General features: G+C 45.8%; 1 long non-coding RNA gene across 1 annotated transcript; it reads left to right on the top strand.

The window, feature by feature from the left end:
- The first annotated feature begins 16,816 nt into the window (after positions 1-16,816).
- Positions 16,817-17,174, top strand: LOC120836970. Its single transcript, XR_006076564.1, has 3 exons — positions 16,817-16,839; positions 16,963-17,021; positions 17,138-17,174. It is a non-coding gene; the product is annotated as an uncharacterized LOC120836970 (long non-coding RNA).
- The last annotated feature ends 6,480 nt before the right edge of the window (positions 17,175-23,654 follow it).

Genomic DNA, 23,654 nt, shown 5'->3' with positions numbered 1-23,654 from the left:
CTTTGACCTGGCTTGGCCAGCCTGCAATGGTTTCCGTAGCGCCTAGGTCGTGTAGAAATAGGTCGCGGCTCGTGAATGGAAATTTGTTGGTTCTCACATTTGCAATTAAAAAAAGTGTGGGAAGTCACCCATAGCTCGAAGAAGTGTGCCTGAAATAAATTTATCTGAAAATATACTCAATAATTGTACAGTTGGTACAACGTTCTTCTATAGTGAATTATAGCTTAAGAAATGCAGGGAGTGTCATATTACAACAGTGTGCGCATGCATCTGAATGTTATCTTTAAATCTCGAATTAGGCACGTATACACGGTATTGTAAACGGAAACGTGGGGCAATTTCTAAAGAGTAGGCGTGCCGAGTCTGAGCACATTTGCTAACCGGTTGCACGTAGCCAGCAGGCATTTTACGAGGATCGGACCCGATTTTCTATTCGCCAAGCGTAATACCCTCATTAAAGTTGCAGGATCCATGATACTTATCCGCGTAAAAGGAGTATGCTTTCAAAAGGCATTATGTGCAAGAATTCTGCCCTAGTTTCTTGGAATGGCAAGGACAATTCGAAAATGACACTCACAATTGAAGGTGATTGAACCAAGGCGAGTGTTTTCCTGTCAGGGTTAGAGGTGAGCAGAAGGGTATAAAAAAAGCGGTACTTTGAAAGGATTACTGCATATCGATTCACTGCTGTTCTGGTTTAATAAGCCTCATATCCAGCCAAATATTGAAGGCTTTCGTCAGTATTGGGCGTATTTTGCATGTTCTATCAAATTTTGTTTTCAACGAAAAATTTAGGCATTTTTTGTAATTTCGCGAATATTTCACAAAGAATAGACCCAGATACACACAAAAGAGCCACTGTCGGACTAAAAAACGCAATGCGTGGCAAATTTCAAGCATCTCATAACCACTACAGAGGCAATGAGATGGGGACCTTAGCCGATAAGAAGGCTGAAGAATGAATAGCGAAGCAAGACGTGTTAATATAATAAGCCAATCTCTGCGCTTTTATGCCGTTGGTGCATATAGTAGTTTATCATCCTGTATCTAGACTTGTCGCGTGCATTCTTTGTTCTCAGTAGCGTTTGCGAGGCAAACAGCTAACTTCAAAACGGCGCAATGCTCCGTGCATCGCTAAAATGTGAGCCGTAGGCTCGCATGTCAGAGGACTCGGTTTGTTACCGCTCTACATTCTTCTTTCTTGAGTTTATAATATTTTGCGTGCAACACTAAGTTCTGGCGAGGATATAAAAACAGTTAAGTGCCAGCTCTGAAAGCGCTAAAAAATTGTCGGTAGGGGTTCTAACAGTTGCCTCCATTATAGATTTCTTGCCCGAAAGTGGCATGAAATTGATGGATGTAATTATGCATTAATCTATAAAATTATATCTATTTGTTTAAATGGCAGTTGAAACTGCATTTACAGATATGTAATAAATCTCTCCTATATACACGGTGCTGGACAACAAGAATACTCAGTGAAGAATTAAAATAAATTAGATAACCGATTAGGAAATAAAATCCGCACAAAATAATCCTACATTGCGATGTTTACTAAAAGAATCTGCTGACATATTAATAGGTATATGTACCCACGGAAATGCATGGTTATGTTCAGGATTAGCTACTTAATTTCGGGTTGTACATCAATATTGAATATTCGTTTCCTTTCCTCTCGAGTGCGAGTTTTTGCAGTGCGAGTTTTAGGAGAGCAGTGTGCTACGGCGCATTCGTCACACCGATGACGTTGAAGTATCCACGAGGAAAGACATAAACAAGATGTAAAAAAAAACAGAGGTAGTCATGACTCAATATTCCAGGCCAATCTAATTTATCGGTCAGTTATATCCGTCCGGAGAATGCTGTTTTTGCGTAGCGAGGTAACACATGTTTTAGGATGCTGTGGAGTTACATTTTGCTGAATGAGATGTTACACGTGTTTCACACCCGACGGAGTCTTAAAACAAACCTGCAGAATTTTCGAGCCACCACTCATCTTTCCGGCATCATTTCATTCGGCGTGACAATCGTCGCCCTCCTCTTTGCTGTGTCCTCGGCGATATTTCTCAAGGCTGCCGCACTTGGTGTCCTTGGTGTCGGAGCCCTCGGCCTTGGTGCTGTCGATCTCGGAGCCCTTAACCATGGCGGTGGCTACGGCTATGGCCGAGGCTACGGACACGGCGGATACGGCGGATACGGCGGATATGGCGGATATGGTCACGGTTACGGTTATGGCCCGCATTACGGTGAACATGGTTTCGGAGGACACTTTTATGGCTAAGCGATTTACTGATCTCCGCAGTATACCACGTTACGTAAGTCGACATCTGACCTCATTTATTAAAAAAAAAAGCCTCACACACCCCTGCGTCTATAGTCTCTGACATCCTAAGAAATGCAGGGTGTGGCTAATGTCAAGCATCTTAATTTTGCTATGCAGCCACTGAGACTGCAGCATTGGCCGATGAGAACTTCGAATAACCAATCAAGAAGAAAGGAGCCTAAACATAAACAGCCTTGCAAAAACATAAACTGCCTTACATTTCGCATGGTATCTGTGGCTATAGAGTACCTCACGACGGTTAGATTCTGTATTTTTAGCAGGACAATGCCTGCAAGTATTTTACAAACGTACTAATTAGTTGAACCAATTAAAGGGTTAAACGATTGCGGCACATTGTCAAAACTATACATTCTTTTTATAAAAGGAACTCTACTTGTAGCACGGTTTAGATGCTTTCATTCCAAACATTGGTGCAGTAGAAACGGAGGGGTGGGGGAGTTATATTAGGCTGCAATTACGGGGTGCAAAAACTTTTCAATTGAGCTGCAATGTCCACAAATAAAATGTGAAATCTCACGGTTCGGGGTAAATATGTAGCACTCAAACAAACAAACAAGAAATAGAAAAAAAAGGCAGTCAAGAAAGAACCGTGTATAAAGGGCATTGGAACTATCTTTGGTCGCCCAATGGTTCAAAAAAATTAAATACAAAGCGCGCGGCGTTGGCAGACACGAAAAGGCCGCGCTCTTGAAAGGCAGTCACGGTAAGCCGATTGTTAGGCATCTGCGGAACTAATATTAAAGTAATCAAGTGCGTGGCCTAATGACCTTAAACTCCCTATTTTCGCCCATGACATTGGCCTGACTAAATTTTTAAGAACCTTTCAGTTCTTCAAAAAAGGGGAGGAGCACGCTGCGCTTCAATCTTGACGGCTCATAATGATACCTAATGAGATCATCTCCAGTCTCTGTTGGATTCTGCAAAATGTTAGGACATGACTTCGTCCTCAAACTGATAAATATAAATACGATGTAGAGACAAGATTTCGCCGACATAAAATCTGTCCAGGGCGGCTCAGCAATGGCTTTTAATTAAGAAATGAATGTGATCTTTATTTTCTACTGAATTTGGTTTCTGTTTCAAATGATGGTCATTATGCCTATACCCTAATTAGCAAACCTTGTCTCCTCAAACCTTACAATGACGCCTCCAGTTGATCTACTGTAAGTATTCTGCAGAAGTTGAGCAGGATGTGATCTAGTACACTCTGCTGAACAACAGTGTACCCGTTGTACTAGCACTATAATGAAGACGAAGGTTCATGGCGAAAACCAGGTGGCACACAAGGACGAAAGTACACTTTAACGAATATAATGCGTTTACTCTTTTTTAGAATGTCTCGGGAAGCTCAATCGTTAAAATCTACAGAGGGTGCTCGGTGAATCACGGGGCTCAAAATGTTTTAGACCTTAAAAAACTGCGCTCTAACTTAGCATGATACGTCCACCTGAAACGTAGCACTCAGTGTCAGAACGCTGACTGTTTTGTTAGGTCTAATCATATATTTACGCCCATCATTCAACAAGTTACTTCCGTAGACTGGAGCGACTGAATCTAACAAGCTCTTTGAGGGAGAATAGACGCACCAGACTTCTTATAGAAAACGCGAGGGACAGAGCTTGACCCTGTTCCTTCTCTCCTTTGGTCCTGGTTTCAGTCCGCGCTGTGTTCACCATGAACATTAGCACTTGTTGAATCTGCGCGTCTATGTAGATTAATTAAAATATTACAAGAAAGATATATAGCACACACAAAATTAAGATTTGAATATTTCTGAAGAGTTACTCAATTTAGGATATGGGCCGACTTTTCTTATCTTTTTTTTTAATTTTTTGCAGGATTGGGAAAATTTGGAAGCAATGACGACCATGGAAGAACAAGCGTGCTTGATTGCTTTAGGCATTTTCGATATTCGCAGTTCTTCAACAGATAAATAAATTATATTTAGTGATGGGACGAATCACCGGAGATTCGGATTCGGACAGATTCGGAAATTTCCAAACTTCCCGCGACGAATATTCGGCAGATTCAGAGATTCGTCGCTGGTTGCAGGCGGCAGCATGAACCTTGTACACCTCGCGAATGCGGTCAGTTGTGCTTTTTTTAGGTACTGTTAGTACATATAGCCAGATTTCATCTTGTTTATTTCAACGTATGGTATGTACTAAACTGTCATTCTGAACCCTGGCACGCGGCTAGGTCCAGCTGAGCTGAGCGAACTGAGCTGATCGGCGTGGTTGACATAGGCTTAACCTATGCACGGTCTCGTTTTCTTTGCGGTTTCGCGGTGATCGGTAAAATGTAGCGAAACGCTCTGGTATTATACATAATGTGGCTCAACGCACAATAAACATATTCAGGCAAGGAACTGTTTCGTCTCCTTCTCTAGACCTGCGTATTTCTGTACCTGTAAGGCGCGAGAGCGAGATGATTGTTGCTCGTCACAACTTCGACCACATACCGGCACCGGTGGCGAAGAAAAACGTCGCACTGTCGTTTCTCCGTTCTCAGCAGCAAGTTTTGTATACGTGAGCTTTATTCGATGAAATAGAAACACAACACAGGAGTGTCCAACGCAACTTTATTATTCGGAATAGCATAGCATTAACCAGTAGCTTAAGATTGTTTCCAATGTTCCGGTGGCAATACTTCAGTGGATACTCGCGATCGTTGGAGATAATCGAATCGAACATGCTCACTTGTGCGGTGTGCACCACTATGACAGTAGTTATGGGCACGAAATGTGTCTGTACCGAACAGCACGTACGGCATCGATCTCTTGCGGCGATGAAAACATGCGATTGTATTTCCACGTGCGTATACGAAGCATGCCTATTTGGGTCGTAATCCGGAACCGAAACCAATTTTCCTCGATGTCTGGCTACCGTTCTCGACAAAAATCCAAAATAATATAAACAAAGGGGAATTTTTTTTATTACTGTATTACAATATTACATTATTACAATATTATTTTGCACACTTTGTAGACTTTAGTGAATTTAATATCACGAAAAGTTTAAACACTCATCAGCGTGATTTGGCAACCATGGCAGCGCTCCGAACCTTTCCGAACTTTTCCGAATCGCTTGAGATTCGGCTACTTTTCCGAATCTTTCCGAACCTTCAGATTCGGCTCCGAATCGCGATTCGGATAAAGATTCGTCCCATCACTAATTATATTCTTGTACATACAAACATGCACAAAAAAGTATGTATGAGTATATGTTTTTTTTTTAATTTTATGTCTAATCGACATATGTATGGTATCAGGAATACTGTTAAATAATTTAAACTGATTACTTTATTATTTAACGTAGGTTTATTCGTAATGATCTATTAATTCCCTAATGAAAAATACACCAGGCAATTTTGGTGTGACGTCAGAGGATCCTGTTGTGACACCAGAATATCTGCTGTGCCCACCAGAGGTGCTGATGTATCGAGCACACCAGCCTGGTGTGCCCACCAGAAATGCTGGCGTACCCGCACATCAGCCTGATGGGTACACTAAGAGAGTCTGGTGTCACATCACAAGGACTCATGCGCCGATCAGGCAGCCTGGTGTGCACACCACGCAGTTTGATGTGACACGAGAGTTGTGTTTTTGTTGACTGTTCCCCCCGTCCGCGCGCGTGTTTTCTATTAGTTTGTGTGCCGCTCCGTCCCCCGACGGGGTGCCTTGTTTCCTCCCGTCTTGGTGGTCACCAGAGATCCCGCGGTGGGCTCCTTTGCGCTCAAGAAGTGTCCCCATCATCCCGAGCACTTTCCCGGGCGGCCATGAGCAGCTTGGGGCGCTCGCCGGCTCGCCTCTTCGAGGGTTTCTCTTTCCCTTTCCGCCGGTATTCTTGTTTACGTTTGAGAAAGTAAGGAAGTCTTCTTTGTAAGTCGAAGCCGAAAAGATGTATTGGTGCGCTTTCCTTACTTCCGACGAGCTTGGTTTGGTAGCAAAGCAACAAAGGCAGCTAGTAATTATTACAGTTTTTGGGGCCGAAATGCCTACTACGAGCGAGGAGGGCGTCAACCGCCTGAAGCGAAAGAGGATTACCCTGCGAGCCGCCACAACACAGATCATCAACGAGATTGGCGTCTGCTGGCCACGGATCCAACCGTCATCGGTGAGCTCGAAGAAACCTTTTATTTTCTCCTGCTTAAGGAGGCTTCCCTGGAAGAGCTGGACAAGGAAATCGAGCCATCTGTCGAATATGATGCCTTAGAAGAGATTTCTGGGGCGGAGGGGTACGCGGAATGAATCAGCGTAACTGAGACACGAGTGAACCGCAAGCTGAAAGGCCAAGACTTGCGGAACGACAGGGCGTCCGGTTCTTCGACGCAGGGCAGTGGCTCTGGACAAACTCCACTTGATCACGGCCAACTCCCTACAAGAGTAAAGATTCCGAAGCTTTACTGTTGTGCTTTTTTGAATAAAGTAACTATGACAGTAGCGTTGTTGTCAAACTTATCATTGTACCCTTTTTTGTGAGTAAAGCAGCACCCAATCAACAGGTGGTCTGGTATCACATTACAACATAACCTGATGTCCCGCCAGAACACCAGATTTCTGGTGTAACATCAGAACACCAGATCTCTGTTGTCATACCCACACATCAGATTTCTGGTGTCACACCAGAACACCACATCTCTGGTGTCACACCAGAACACCAGATTTCTGGTGTCACACCAGAAAATGTCCCAAATCACATATGTGAAAAAGTCTGGTGTAACATCAAGTCACACCAGCCCTCGAGCTGGTGTATTTTTCACTAGGGAAGAATATATTTACCTTCCATAATACAGTAAAAAAAAGAAAGGAATTACACTTTCTTTTGTGCGCGATCTTTGAAGGCATCAGAAATTATAACGGAGGATGGTACTGCATAGTTCTAGAAAAAGCAAGATCTTGTGGAACGGCCAATGTTTTTGCGAAATTTCCACTGAATGCTACCTAACTTTCATAAGAATTCAACATTTTTTAGCTCTACAATGAAGTCACGGGAGGTTTTAATCAGCGTGAGAAAACAACCAAGCTAACAATGTCAACATAAACGCGAATTTAGCCATTGTCAATATCTTATCACCCTGCACATATTAGTGGCCGATATTTTTTTTGAAACACACATGAAGTTTTCCGAAATTGCGGCATATGACACCCCATGTAGCGGCGGAGGGCTGTGAATAGAATCAGTTCATGAACTATTCAAGAACTTATTTGCATGCTCGTCAGTTCCTCGTCATGGGAGAACAACTCCATCATATATTATGCAAGAATGGTGTTGGAAAATATTTAAGGTGCATGAATATATAAGAAACTAGGCGACCCCTGTAGCTCTCTTCAGGCAAACTCTACAACGTTTAACGTAAACACTGCTAGTTTTATGTACTTTGTGACTTTTGTAGTAAGATAAAAGTTGTTGGTTGAAGCTGTGATCTGCAAATACGACCCATATTAGAAAAATATAAAGTTCCGAACTTTTCCCATGGTCTTATATGGTAAAGAAATTGCAGTTTTATTCCTTCTTGAAGCGAGCTTTTTCTTAACAGCAGGCAAGTTTTTCTTAAGAATTCCGAAAATTGCTAAAATTACATCGTAGCCCTTTGGAATTAGCGTATCTACTCCCCTTCCATAAACGTAAAACATCATCATAATCACAACATTCTTAAAGGGAGTCGCTGGTTACAACAAAAATTTGAAAGTTTTATTTCACCCCAGTGTTAAAAATTTTACCCACATGCCCTTGTGTTGTATTTTTGAAGTTTGAATTTGAGGTGAAGGTCAGCGGAACAATTGCTAAGAGTTTTGATCGCTACTTGACATGGAGCCAAGGTGAACCTTAGTGTTCTGTATGAAATAAATAAATAAACACTAATTTAATCGAGCAAACAGTTAAATAAACAGAATATAACAAACAAGAAAATTATCATACAAAAGCCTCAAGGAAAATTTTAACGAACGCCCTAGTGAAAAATACACCAGCTCGAGGGCTGGTGTGACTTGATGTTACACCAGACTTTTTCACAGATGTGATTTGGGACATTTTCTTGTGTGACACCAGAAATCTGGTGTTCTGGTGTGACACCAGAAATCTGATGTGTGGGTATGACACCAGAAATCTGGTGTTCTGATGGTACACCAGAAATCTGGTGTTCTGGAGGGACAGCAGGTTTCGTTTAATGTGATACCAGACCACCTGTTCGCTGGGTGTTGCTTTAATCACAAAAAGGGTACAATGATAAGTTTCACAACGAAGCTGCTGCCATAATTACTTTATTCAAAAAAGCAAAAAAGAGCAACAGTAAAGCTTCGGAAGCTTTATTGGTGTAGGGAGTAGGCCGTGATGAACTGGAGTCTGTCCGGAGCCGCTGCCCTGCGTCGAAGAACCGGACGCCCTGTTGTTCCGCAATTCTTGGGCTTTCAGCTTCCGGATGACTCGTGTCTTAGTTACGCTGATCCGTTCCACGCACTCCTCCGCACTAGAAATCTCCTCTTCTAAGGCATCATATTCGACAGATAGCTCGATTTCCTTGTCCAGCTCTTTCAGGACAGCCTCCCCTTAAATAGAAGAATATAAAATGTTTGTTCGAGCTCACCGATGTCGGTTGGATCCGTGGCCAGCAGACGCCAATCTCATTGATGATCTTTGTTGTGGCGGCTCGCAGGGTGATCCTCTTTCGCTTCAGGCGGTCGACGCCCTCCTCGCTCGCAGTGGGCATTTCGGCCCCAAAAACTGTAATAATTACTAGCTTCCTTTGTTACTTTGCTACCAAACCAAGCTCGTCGGAAGCAAGAAAAGCGCACCAAGACATCTTTTCGGCTTCGACTCACAAAGAAAACTGCATTACTTTATCAAACTTAAACAAGAATACCGGCGGAAAAGAAAAGAGAAACCCTCGAAGAGGCGAGCCGGCGAGCGCCCCAAGCTGCTCAAGGCCGCCTGGGAAAGTGCTCGGGACGAGGGGGACACTTCTTGAGCACAAAGGAGCCCACCGCGGGGTCTCCGGCGACTACCAAGACGGGAGGAAACAAGGCTCCCCGTCGGGGGACGGAGCGTCACACAATCTAATAGAAAACACGCGCGCGGACCGGGGGGGGGGGGAAGTCAGCAAAAACGCAACTCTGATGTCACATCAAACTGCGTGGTGTGCACACCAGGCTGCCTGGTCGGCGCATGAGTCCTTGTGGTGTGACACCAGACTCGCTTGGTGTACCCTTCAGGCTGATGTGCGGGTACACCAGCATTTCTGGTGGGCACACCAGGCTAGTGTGCTCGATACATCAGCATTGCTGGTGGGTACACCAGATATTCTGGTGTCACACCAGGATTCTCTGATGTCGCACCAGTATTGCCTGGTGTATTTTTCATTAGGGCGGTTACCTTGTGCATGAAGAGTTCAACATTTTACCTGGCTTCAACTTGTCAGTCGCATGTTGCACCTCATGGGCGGTGTGGGCGAATAAGTAGCCAAACTCTTGTTGTATATATTCTAGGTAATGTATGGACTGTGGTTCTAACGCCTCACCTAGCACCCTTGAACGAAGTTGGGCTCGCTGCTCAACGACACCAGCTGGACCGTCACCGACCTGCCACAACAGACCGAGCTTACGGAACTGCGAAAATGCGTTGTCTTGCGTGACAACAGTGGAACCGATGTTCCAGTGTTGGGCCCTTGTGAAACTCGTGAGCCAGACCCCAGGTCATTTATCGAATATCCCACAACCGTCATTCACCGCCACAGGAACTGATCGAAGTCGCGCAATCGACTCGTGTACCGAAAACGTAGAACCCATGTACATGTTGAACGGAGACGAAAATTCGTCGCGAGACACTTCAGGGAAGTAGAAACCTTTCGCGATGGCCCAGAAGCCCTAACACTACTGGCTGGAGCTAAGCTAGTTGGATTATAACCTTGCGTGGTGCCAGCTGCACAATAATGAACAAAGAAAATTTACAACCGCTAGGTTGTAAGTTTTCCCCTCTTCCCTAACACTGACGTGTCAACAAACCTTTGGATCTGGAAATCGTTGTCGATGCTGTAGGTGGTAACACGAAAAGGCGCTCCCGTCTAAAGCCGGAATTCCAGAGTTGGCTGTAACTTAAGTCGTCCGAGCGGCCCTTTTGAACGTCGGGGAAGGGGGGGGGGGGTGTAACCTACGAAATAAATTTGTTTTCACAGAATTGCAAGAAATGACTCGCCGTTGTAAGAGGTACTCCACCACGAGTCCCTCCGTCGATGGGATCTTCGACTTGGCCCTCGAGCTTCATCGCCGCCAAAATGCGTGGGTTAGCGTTCGCTAAATCCCTGGAAAAGCTATCTCAAGTCTTCAATCTGCGCATCGAAAACAATCCCGATCATACGCTCGTCAGCCTCGGTGTCAACGCTAGCGATGATGAAGTCAGGGAGGACGAGAATACCACCAAGAAGTTTCGCTTCGAAGCATTAGAAGGACCCTGACCAAGCAGCCTAGGGCCTGTCTCGAAAACGATCCGGACCACATCCAGCAATGTTTCAAGATACATTAGACTCTTCTTTAAAGACATGTCTGCACCAACGGCGCGATCACACGTCATCTCGTGCAACTATGGGAGAATGCTAAGAATGCAAAGGAGGATACCGAGTACGTTCCTCCAGACCCGAAATGCTCCTACTGCGAAGTGCTCGTTCCGCCGAAACTCCGTCACGTACAGTGGGAATACAAACAGCACGATACTTCGCGCAAGCAATCATGGAAAGATGTCGCCCCTGAAGACCGGCCTGGAGACATGAGTCATAGACCAAGCCGTCGGGAGATTTCAAAAGACGATTTTGAGGTGCTGCAGACTGTACTCAGCTTGCTCGAGCTGAGTGGACTCTGCACACGCCTCCAGCCAAATCATTAACTTCAAGCCCCGCTCGAATGCGACCGCTTGAGAAAGGCTGAACATTTATTGTAAGATACATTGGGGGATCCTTAGGGAATACGTTAGCATTACCTTCGGGAAAGGCTAACACTGACTCCTTCACTTTCTATTTTGCTTCCTTCATCTTAGAGCGCAGCTTCCAGGCGCCCGTTATAATGATACACATAATTTTACGCCGCCAAGGAAGTAGACGCCACGCTTGAAAGCGACTACGCCGCGTCGGTCCCTTTGGCCGGGGTCGCGCTGCTCATGCCTCGTCCAGGGGACGGCCTGCGAACGCGAGTCGCCGCGGTGTTCGCTGTTCGGGTTGCGCTTGCCGAATTTCTTTTTGAACTTGTTGCCCCGCGCCATTCGGGGCACGGTTTTCGCGGTGGCTCGCGCTCAAATATGTCCGAGGACTGTCTTTTGAGTTGAGTCTGACCGGTGTAGCCCCCGCTTTAGGAACTGGCGTTTGTCCTAGCTTTAAATAAACGTTGCCCTCACCTCACCTCACCAGGCGCCCGTTTCCGGCTTCGGCGGTGACACTGTCGGCGTCGGCGACAGTTTCGGCGTCGCCTTCGGCGCAACCGCGCGTTGCATTATGGGACGCTTCCCATAATGACGTCACGTGTGGCGTCACGTGACGTCGCACGCAATCAGCATTGACAATATTACCGCTAAATGTAGCGGGGAAATATTTCCCCTAAATTTGGTGGAAAAAATATACGTGAGAAATTTACCCTCGTGACAACACGTGTGACGTCGCACGTGACGTCACGTGTGAGGTAACGAGCGTAAAACATTCCCGCTAAGTTTAGCAGAAAATTTTCCACGCTAAGTTTAGCGGGGAAGCAAGAGACGCATACCCTCCCCTCCGTACCCTCCCCTTCTCCTCAAGAGCTGCGCTCTAATTCGGCGTAAGAGAAAATTGTAAACATTTTTAATTTTTTGTTACCTCTTTTTTTTGCTTCATTACGTGGTCAGTGTTTAGCGTTTCCCAAGGGTCATGCTAACTCATTCCCTAAGCATCCGCCAATGGTTCTTCCTTTAATAGGGAGTTTTAGTAGACCGTATTTCCCCCCCCCCCCCCCCCCCCCCCCCCGCTAGCACCCCGCTACAAAGAAACCGCCACTGCGCCTGCGTGCCCATGGCCTTGACTGTAGAGTTCCGGGTAGCGGAGGGGTTTAGCGGAGGGGGGAAACACGGTCTACTAAAACTCGCTAATAAGTAATTTTCGTAGATCGTTTTCGCCGTCCCGCAAGGCCCTCCGCAACCCGCTACGATAGCGGGAACTCAACAGTCAAGGCTATCGGCGCGCAGGCGCAGTAGCAACTTCTTCGTTGCGGAACGCTTAGCGGAGGGCGCAACGCGGTCTACGAAAACTCCCTAGTATCTTCCGGCGCAGGAAGACCCGCGTTGCAGGAAGACTCGCGTTGGCTTGCTGCTTCTTGCGCCACATTTCGGCCAGCCTAGCTGGGCACTGCTTTTCACCGCCATCAGCTTTTCGCTCTAATGTAAGCGCTAATGCCAACGCAGTAAAAACGTTTGCTCCATCCATCCGTCCATATGGCTTCACGCCCGCTTTATACACGTCACACGGAAGTTATAACAGTGGTAGAGACCTAATTTTACGTGCATTTTTACTCTTGATAAATAAAGCAACACGTCACAGCTTTGAAAACACCCCCGTGTTTGCCACCTTGCTGATCAGTTTGCAGAATACGTTTTGAGAAAGACGAGTCTCAAGATCTTTCGGATTTGAATGATGAGAATGTACAGTATTACATTGTTTAGGAAAAAGCGTTGGTGTAAAAGTTTTCACGTGACGACATATGGTTGCCCAATAGGTACGGTGCTCACAAATGTTATACGGAACGCGCGAACTGTGTCTCGTGGGTGCGTTATCTTGGTGGCGTCCGAAGAACTGTTTCATGACGTAGCGCTCAATGAAACCACCCCAACAGGGAGGGTCGCTAACTCAAGGCCTAATTCACGGCTCGATTGGGACGATCCAACGATTTTGCTTGCCGGACGATTTACGCTGTTGGCCATCCTGAAATAAATTTCCCACTGATTCAGCGTTTAGCGTTTTGCGTATTGGTGAGAGTAACAACCGGGTATTTGACAGGGCGACCAAAACTTTCCGTGGGGATTAGAGCGCCGTTTTTGTTCCTAAGCATTTGTCTTCTTTTAGATGAATTAACATGGGCCTCTAAATGAAGTTTGTCTCCTGGCAGATTACCTGGAGACGTAACTATACTCTTCGTCAATCACAGCGGCTTTTTCAACTAAAACCCTAGACATCACGGTGAAATGAACTGGTGTTCCTTATATTTCCGTCAAGCCAAAACATCGAAGCTTTTCCTTTGCCCATGCATATAAAAGGTAAATGATGGACCTGTAAGCATGTGCCGGCACACTCTCAGAAAAAAAGGGTGTATCTGGGTGTATCGCGCACCCTTACACCCCCTTCGACTGGAGACACCCGGCGAGCGTAATCGCACTCCCATCACGCGAAACCTCCTCTCCCAAAGGAATCGGCGGGCGAGGCGAGGGTGTTGAAAGGTGCACCATTACACCCCCCCCCCCCTTTCCTTTTTCAAAAAGGGGAGAGGGAGTGCTATCAGGAGAGCGCAAGAAAACAAACAAAATGCGCGCGGTAATAGAGTAGTGCGCGTGTCCTGATTAGCAGTCACTGGTTACACGTCATCCGACTGACAACCTATCGCGATAGCGATCGCGTTCCGCGCGTTATCTGGCCTTAGTGTTGCTAGGAGACTTGACCTCCTCACCTCCTGCATTCCATCTCGGCGTGCTTCGGCGGCCATACTTTTGCTTCGGCTGGCGGGTGACATCGCCTTTGTTCATCCGCGCTACTTTGAATTGCGTGTTTTTTTAGAAGGTGGTTGGACAAAGCGGATCGTGTTCACGAAGCGATGCTTGGCACGTAGCTGCAGTCACAAACCAAGATGTGCCCGCCCGATAAAGGTAAGTTTGCCGTTTACATGCACTCGTTGGATGCTGCGTTTTGCGAGGCACGGGGCCTGCTAGCTGGGGACGTGCTTTCCTTTTTCTCCTGTTTATGTCAGAGTTTCTTCGCTTTTGTATTTGTGGCATGTGTGCGCGGTGGCGGTGCCCGGTTCTCTGAGTGTACAAACGAGCACGACATCGCAGCTTCGAGACATTGCAGAGCAACATGCTCGCGCTTGTTACCGGCTTCGCTCGCACGTATGGTTATGCAATGCGATTTTCAGTGGGGATGATGGAACTAAGGCGGCGCTTCGGGACAAGGCAGTTAGAGTTCTTTTATAGGTTCCCTACGGGAGTCAGAGTTGCGCGTCCATCTTTGTAGCGCCGTCTTTCCTGCACGGCATGTTGATCCAGCTCCTCACGCGACTTTTGGACCTCTTAGCGAATATGTGCTGCCACCTCGACACGAGGCTAAGTGTCGAGAAAACAACGCGCGCGCCAGGCCTCTCCCACCCGTTCCACACCCAAAACGTCAGCTACATCCTGTTCAACCATTGAGGCGCTGTGACCTAGATACTGCTCCCCCAAACTCGCCTTTGTCCCCATCGTGCGTAATCTTCCGCCCCCGAGGTCGACACAACAAAACCATATTCCCTCCCTGCTCGGAAGAGGGAGAGGGTACTGGAACCATTGACTCTCGAACCGACGAGGCGCGCGGCGCGCTCAAAAGCAGAGGTGCGTACGGCGGGGCGCGTGCAACGTTGCTTTCTTGCACGGTACGTGGTCGGATCTTGGCAAATAGCGGCGCGGCGGCACGTAGAAAATAGACGCGCAACTCTGGCTCCCGTAGGGAGCCTATACACGAACTGGTACTCTAGAGCAGCATTGAGATTATAGGCTCCAGCCAGAGTTGCGCGTCTGGTTTCCCCGTGCCGCCGCACCGCTGTTTGCCACTATCCGATCACGTGAGGAGCAGACTCCAAATGCCGTGCAAGAAAGCCACCGGTACGGCGGCTTCGCCGACGGTGCAAGCGCCTCGGTGTGCATACCCCCGCTTTTGCCTCCTCCTGTCCTGCTTTCCAGGAAATGAGGAGGTAGAGCGCGGCGGCCGCTATTCCCCGAATTCAGTCACGTGAGGAGCAGACTTGAAGTGCGGGAAAGCCGGAGCTACTGGGATGAACGCGCAACTCCTGACTCCCGTAGGCTGCCTCTGCAGGAACTCTAGGGCAGCATGGAGTTCCTGCGTAGTCCCCCTACGGTAGCCAGAGCAGGGTCGCCAGGTATTTGCAGATTAACCCGTCAAAATTTCCTGATATTGTGCCCAAGAATAGCCAAATGTCGGGCTATAAAAATAGCCCAAGAGATAAAATTTCATACAAGGTATTTACATCTCTTTGGAACACGGGTAACATGATACATGACATAAGACAATTATTTACAGAAGAAGGCAATAAGAGGATAAAGCGTCCCCATGTATATTTTAGTGCAGCGAAAGAAGAGGGTTCTCAAACATCTGTTAAGCTGCCCCCACTCCTCTTCCTGCCTCCTTCTGGAAACACGTGCCTCCACCCCTGCCTGCGGTATTAAATCGTGCCAAAAAACTTCAGAAAAACGATATTGCACCTCCGCAACCAACACCAATGAGGGTCCAGATATTGTATTTGCACGCTTGTGATTTGGATATTTTCCTTTCCTAACCTCTTGAGTTGATTGTTTTTCTCTACCCGGCGCAGAAGTATCATGTTTAAGGCTTTGAAAATTGTTGAATATCGGGTATGAAATAGCTTAATAGCCAACCACCAGATTTTCCTGCCTATTACAAAACTGAGTAGCCCGATTGGGCTATTTATAGCCCAACCTGCCAACCCTAAACCAGAGCTGCGCGTTCACCCCGGAGCACCGGTTTTCCTGCAGGGGACGAAATTCTGCTCCTCATCTCACTGGATTGGGCGAATAGTAACGTGCTCCTTCTCCTTTCCTGAAAAACAGGAAAGGAGGAGGAGACAAAAGCAGGGGAACGTACGCTGAGGTGATTGCAACGTCGGCGAAACGGCCGTATCGGCGGCTTTCCTGCACAGTATTTGGATTTTGCTCCTTACATGATCGGATCTAGGCGAATAGCGGCGTGTCAGCGTGTGGATAACAGACGCGCAACTCTGACTCCCATAGAGAGCCTATGCAGGAACTCTAGGACAGCATTCACCAGCTTCGGTGTCTGTGGTGCTCAGTTTGGCGTTACTTTGAGAGCTCTATTTGGAAACATGTGCAGTGGCTGTACCCGCGGATGCTAGCTTTTGCGAAGCTCGAGTTTGGCTAACTTTGAATTGTCATGTTGGTACCCTACTTGTCAGACTCTTTCTTGGGCAAAATTTGTAAAATTAGACTACACGTTTTATTGCATGTTTCATTTGTGAAGCATACACTTTGTCACACTACAGCAACAATTAGGTGTCGCAGTGTTAATGGTTCAAAAACGCGAGTGTATCCTTGTGCTTGTAGTATGCAAGTCATCTCACGCACCTGTGAAGTGTGAGATAACATAAGATGCTTAATTAGATCACGTGTACTAATGACTTGAATCTCTAACGCACAGGAGTGAAGCTCTGCTGCTAGCACAGATGTCCCCATAGTCTCGAGGCACCGTCTGGCAAGGTAAGCGATCAACTAGCCTGCTGATTTTTGTTTTCTTGTCAGATTGTTAAGCATATGTTGTGAAATTGGGCTAAGTGCTTGCGTAGATCACGTGTACTAATGACTTTCATCTCTACTGCACAGGCGAGAGGCTCTGCTTGTAGCACAGTCGCTACCATAGTCCCGATGCCCTTTCTGGGTAGGTAAGCAACCAGCTATCCTGCACTGGTTTTTTTTTTAGTTTGTAATGCATGTATTGTGAAATTGGGCTTGGTGCCTAGCTAGGTCACGTTTACTAATGACTATTTGCACCTAGCAGTGATGCCATCATTGTCCCGAGGCACGTTCTGGCAAGGTAAGCAATTCACTACCCTGCGTACCCTATTTTCTTTTTTTCTTCTTCTTTACTTGTCAGGCTGCTAAGTAAAATTGTGTGACTAGGTTAGGTGCTTGTCTAGATCACGTATACTAATGAGTAATCTAATGCACAGGCGATAGGCTCTGCTTGTAGCACAGACGCTACCATAGTCCCGAGGCTCTGGCTGGCAAGGTAAGCAATCAACTATGCTGCAGACTGTTTTTCTTTTTCTCAGGTTGTTAGCGTATCTTGTGAAACTAGGCTTGGTGCTTGGATAGATCATGTTTGCTAATGCCTATTCTCTGATGCACAGATCAGAAGCTCTGCACCTAGCAGATGCCGCCATGGTCCCGAGGCACCGTCTGGCAAGGTGAGCAATTGACTATCCGGTGGACACTGTTTTCTTTTCTTCTTTACTTGTCAGACTGCTAGGCTTATATTGTGTGATTGGGCTTGGTACTTGGTTAGATTACATGTACTGATGACTCGAATCTCTGATGCACAGGCTGCCCTCACAGCAAAACAGGTTGAATTTTTGCAGACGCCTTTCGTCAAGCATGGTACGCAGTCTTTACCATTTTGTAACTATTTGATTCAACGGGGCGACAAGTTTTCTTTAGCGGCATTAATGATAAATAAAGAGTTTGAAGTAAGAACAGCATATAAAATGGCACAAAAAAGGAGCAAAGCATAGATACCATTCACATAAGCGTACCAACCGGAGGTGGGGGGGGGGGGGGCAAGGGGGGCGCAAGGCATGTGTTGTCCCCCCCCCCCCCCCCTGCCACCCCCCCTAAAACAGCCGCCACAGGGCAGGTCAAAGACTGGCCGGCGGCGCCCAAGGGATACCAAGAGCACTCCCCCCCCCCCCCCCCCCCCCTTCCTGACTCGAAAACAAGTTGGAACGCCGCTGACCGTACCTATTCCCCACGAACTACACCCTCTACAATACAGATACAACTACACATTGTATCTGTATTCCTGAATACTTTTTCACCAGTTTCGCAGAAGTGTCTCGGGGATATAGCATTGCATAAAAGACAATGTATCTCAGTATCTGTATTTTTGGCCTTAAAGCAGATGTATCTCAGTATTCCCGAATACTTTTTGGAGTGTGTCTGCCCAGCACTGGTTTATGGCACATTAATTTATTCTATCATTCTTATTATTTTCCAGGTACTTCGGGCCAATCGACCCATCTGAAGTGCGATACAAAAGTGCAACCAGTGGCATTGCACCGAAGTTGCGAACTCTTCAAGTGCTTTGACATCTGTAAGTGTACCGTCCTTCAATTATACTCCGTGTCACTAGTTGTGTGTAGTGCAGGTGAATGCAACGCCATGCGAAGAGAGAAACGGCGAGCACTAAGAAGGCATATGGGAGGGGAGGGCAGGGCTGGGGGAGAGGGGGAAAGCACTACGAATGTTATATACGAGAGGAGGTTGCTCTCCTCACCCGCCTTTCTAGCGCTTGCCCTTTCCCCTCTTCGGGCATTGCCTTAGCCTGTGCTGCGCGCAAGTAGTGGCTCGAAATATATTCACCATTGTACAGATTATGATACACTGGCAGCTAATAGATAACTGGGTAAAACTAATCTGCTCAGTGCTTGAAGACGCAGCTCGCGACTTGCTTGAACACGGCCCACAGGAAACCAGCTGCAAGCTCCCGTTCTCATAACGAGCATTACAAATGGCATGCATTATAATATGTCGCTAATAGACCGATCTCACCAGCTAGTTTGAGTACGCCACCGCTGCCGATATGCATCGTGGGAGCTGTAGTCTTTCTACACGCGCGACAACCATGCTGGAGGTTTGCGCGAGCAGACCATGAGGCAGCATGAGCTGTCGCGTGAACTGGAGTCTGCCTCCTACGAACTACAGTTATGGCGGCGTCACGCATGCGTGGAACGCTTGGTGGGATCGGTCTATTCATTTACGCTGGAAACGTAGCTATGCTCTTATAACATATCCACATAGTTAATGTAGTTTCGTTTTTATTTTTCAGGTGTTTAGTCTCTATTTTTCCTTCCCGTCTTTTTTTAGTATTTAGCACCTGCACGACAATTCCGCTGGTAGGCTGGAACCACGAGCTCTTTGCCCAAGGATGCACTTCAACTGCATGACCTCTCGCTTGTCAGAAGCAACCACCAAAGATAAATTCATGAGCTCTGGATTCTCGCCCTCAGAAAATATCACCATTAAAATACAAGTATTCGCTCAGACTGGTGCTATCAGAAATTCTCAGAAAAGCAAAAGGCATTCTTTCGAGACATGTTCAGCTTGAATATATCCTGAGTGAAATAAGCAACGGCAACAACAGTGTACTTGTTCTCTTGTCCTCTTCCAAAATGCCAGTATGTTGGCGGCAGTACCACTTTAATTCTTGTGATTGCATCAGGAAAGGGATAAGGGGAGCACTACAAATGAATCATGGCTAGAAATGTCACTGTCAAGATTGCAAGTTACAAAATGTGGAGAGCGCAAGGTCCCTTTAACAAATTTCTTGACCCCCATGCCTTACAGAAGCCCTCGATCTTTTGGGGGTGGGCTATCTGGCCTCTACACTCAAATGTGTTTGAGAGCACTGTTTTAGATGGTCCAAATTTTTTTTAAAGGAAGCTTGCATTAGGACACCTCTGATGTGGGCATTCGTTTATCTGGTTAGGCGCCACTGAGTACAAGGTTGCTTATGGCATTTTTCGGCTAATTGCGCATTTTATTAGTAAAAAATAAACACAGTTGCAATAAGAAACAGGCTGGCATTGTTAAAAACCGCCAAAATCAGTTGTTTAAGTATTTTGAAAACACATGCTTTTTATCTGTGTTTTTGGTTTTCCAGCCTTGAACCTGTATCTAAATTGGTAAAATTTCCACCCCACTATTCTTCAATGGTGTGCAAAATATTTATGAAGTTGGCTGAGTTCCTGGTTTTTGGTAATGCTCATTAAGTAAGGTGTGGGGCCTTGACAGTGTCCTATATGTATCTAATCATGGTATACAACTGGGTTTTGCTTTTCAGGAATGTCCATGGCTCTTTTTGGTGGTCAACACCCAAGGCACAAGACTAAAAGATATGACATGCAAAAAGAAGAAGAAAAGAAACAAGCGACGTTTCTGGTGCATGCATTCAATGTGTATTCTTGTAGTATATGTTTCACCCAGTGTTTATGAGCAATAAATATGAAGGAACAGATACCAATTTTCGTAGCTTATTTTTTTAAATATTGCATGATCCTGACAATGTTATGTTCGCAGGAGTGACACAAAAGCTCTCAATTGTATTTCAGATTGACAGTTAGGACGTCAAAATGATGCCAGGCCATATAATGAAATGACAATAGAATGTGGGATTGGCAGCTTAATTGTTTTCGGGTGGACAATTGGGACATGAAAATGACACAAAACACCGTCGTTTGACGGTTAAAAGCTTAGAAAAGAGCTGCAAAGACATTTCCTGTCAATTTGATGGAAAATGTTCTAGTGTTAGTTTTGTTGACTTCGCACATGTACACCTAAGGGTGGGGTTTATCGGTTCCCAGTCAGTGAGAAGGGTTTGGAAAACGGTATATAAGTACACCTAAGAATGGGGTGTAACTGCATTCCCAGTAAGTGAGAAATGGAATATCTGTGCACCTAAGAATGGGGTGTATGAGTATTCCCAGTAAGTGATAAACGGAATATATGTGCACCTAAAAGAGGGGTGTATCAGTATTCCCAGTAAGTGAGAAACGGAATATACGTACACCTAAGAATGGGGTGTATCGGTATTCCCAGTAAGTGAGAAACGGAATACACGTACACCTAAGAATGGGGTGTATCAGTATTCCCAGCAAGCGAGAAACGGAATATACGTACACCTAAAAATGGGGTGTATCAGTATTCCCAGTAAGTGAGAAACGGAATATATGTACACCCCGGGGTGGGGTGTGTCATATGCACCCGCTGAGGTGCACATGTGCACCTCAAAATGAGGTGCATGTATGCACCCCTTTTTGGGGTGTCGCATATATACCCATGGGGGTGTCGTATATGGGACAAGTCACATACACCCCACTGGGTGTAAGTACTACACCCCTTTTTTTAGAGTGCAGCGACTTCAGCGTTTGGAATCTTTAGGAATAGTAAAGCACCTTAAGCATCTGAAAAAAAAAAAAAAAAATGTGTATATTTGCAGAACATGAGATAAAAAATGGAAAGTATTGAACGAGGCTTGGTTTGCAAAATTATTAAACCTCGGCATTCCTTTTATATCTGTGTGGCGACAGTATTTAGCTTTTTTTTGTGTGTGTGTGTACCATCATCGCCCCGTGCTTGCCCTTTTACCCGACAAAGAAAAGCCAGCACTACAAACTAGCCGCTTGGGAAATGTTGCCAACACCGCCTATAGATAGAAAGCCGCAGTGCCGAATTCATTACGTCTCCTCCTGAGGGCCAGTGCGAGTCACAGATTCGGCATGAGGTCTGCGACAATGCTCAACATGGACTCGTAAATGTCCTAACTGATCCACCTAAGCGTTCACGTAGCACAAGTAGAGATCCGATCGGGCTGCAATCTTGAGGCCCGACCCGACGCGGCCCGATAGCGGCCTGACCCGAAACCGGCCCGAGTCCGATTATGGTTTCTGTACGTCAGGAAGCTTGAGCCGACCGAGAAGTACATCGGCCCGAACCTGGCCCGAGCCCTACTGTTATTTTGAACACTGGTCCGAACCGAACATGGCCCCAACCCAACTTTTAACTCGAAATACGCTTATTGTCTGGATTTCATAAAAATGCGTTACACGCAGGACAAAACAACATAAAGGCCTGGATGAACGAGCCACTATATCATTCACGAGGCTGATGGTAGATGCACGAGTTTGAGGCGAATTATTTGAGTTTTTTCTTTCTCTTCTTTTCTTGTCAGTAAACGTAGTTGTGAGTAGCGCTCTTTTCTGTCCTGTACTTCTTCTATATACCTTGTGCGCTGAATACCTCAATATGTGGTATAAGAAAAGCATTCACGAACACTCCACGAAAAATAAAAGGCTTTGTAGAGGGGCAAAGTGTTGCGACACACCGGAAGCCTCCGACAAAGACCACGAGTGTGCAACAGGATACAGAGCAGATTTAAATGAAGAAAAAACTAAATTCTATTCTCGAACCTCCATAAAACTTTGATTAACAAGCCTATACATTTTTAGAAGATTGTTAATCCCTCTGCCTCGCCTCCCCTACAATTCCCTGACGATGCCGGCATAATCAATCCGGTCACCAAAGTGCTCTTTCACTTAATAATTTATTTATTTCCGTCTTTACGGATAAGAAACTCCTGAGTACTCTCGTCTAACGTTAGTTTTTACACACTCCCATGGGGCCCATCACCATTGAATATGCCAGCGTTCTAAAAGCCACCGAGAACTTGAAGCTGTCTTCCAGCTTCGGGGGTGACCAAATCAATTTCAAGATGCCAATAAACACAAAATACACTTCTGCAGCTTTTATTTGCGACACATTTTCCCAGTCACTTAGTATTTTTGAAATTTCGCGGGACTGGGAAGTTGGTAACGTAAGACCTTTTTTCATATCTGGCGCACTCGGATTTAATTACAAACTATCATCCCACCTCTATAACTATCTTACCGTCTAAGCACATTGAACACGTAATTCAGTACAGTATAATCAAGTATTTAGACGATAACCATCTCCTTTTTAACCACCAACATAAATTCTGGGAAACATAAATTTGTAAAACCCAACAAAAGGCATTTTTTTATGACATTCACGCAGGATCTAATACAAACAATAAGACTGACGCAGGATATTCTCGACGTTTCCACAACATTCGATAGGGTCTGTCATCAATCAATTATATTAAAACTTAAAAAAATATTAAAATTTAAAATCGAGCCCCCATTGTAATCTGGATATTTGAATTTTCGACTAACCACACTCAGTACATTATTAATAATTCTAAATCCCCCTTTTGAGCGGTAACCTCAGGTGCACCTCAGGGCAGTGTACTCGGGCCCTTACTCTTTTTAATCTGCATTAATAACATCCATGAGCACATGTCGTCATCAATTGGTTTGCTTGCAGATGACTGCGAAATTTACAGGCCTACTCCCTCGCCCGACGGTCACCATACCTTGAAAACAAATATTAAACAAATTATTCAATGATGCAGTAAATGGCGAATGAACCTAAATTTCGCCGAATGCAAATTTCTTTCCTTTTCTCGTTGTGCTCTTCGACCATTTTCTTACCCTCTTGGCGCCTCCCCCATCACCGTTTGCAGCTCATATAAATATATCGGTATTCATTTAACATCTGACCTTTTATGGACGTCTCACATCGATAATATAGCAACTAACGCAAACCGTTTCCTCAGTTTTTTCGCCGAAACCTGACACCCGCAACAACAGAGATAAAACAACTAGCACACTGAACTTTAGTTCGGTCTACTCTCTAAGAAGTGCCTGTGCGTCTACTTACCT

Source organism: Ixodes scapularis, unplaced genomic scaffold (assembly GCF_016920785.2).
Source record: "Ixodes scapularis isolate PalLabHiFi unplaced genomic scaffold, ASM1692078v2 PGA_scaffold0__279_contigs__length_252992795, whole genome shotgun sequence".
NCBI classification, from domain to species: Eukaryota; Metazoa; Arthropoda; class Arachnida; order Ixodida; family Ixodidae; genus Ixodes; species Ixodes scapularis.
This window is presented reverse-complemented; position numbering and strand designations above follow the sequence as displayed.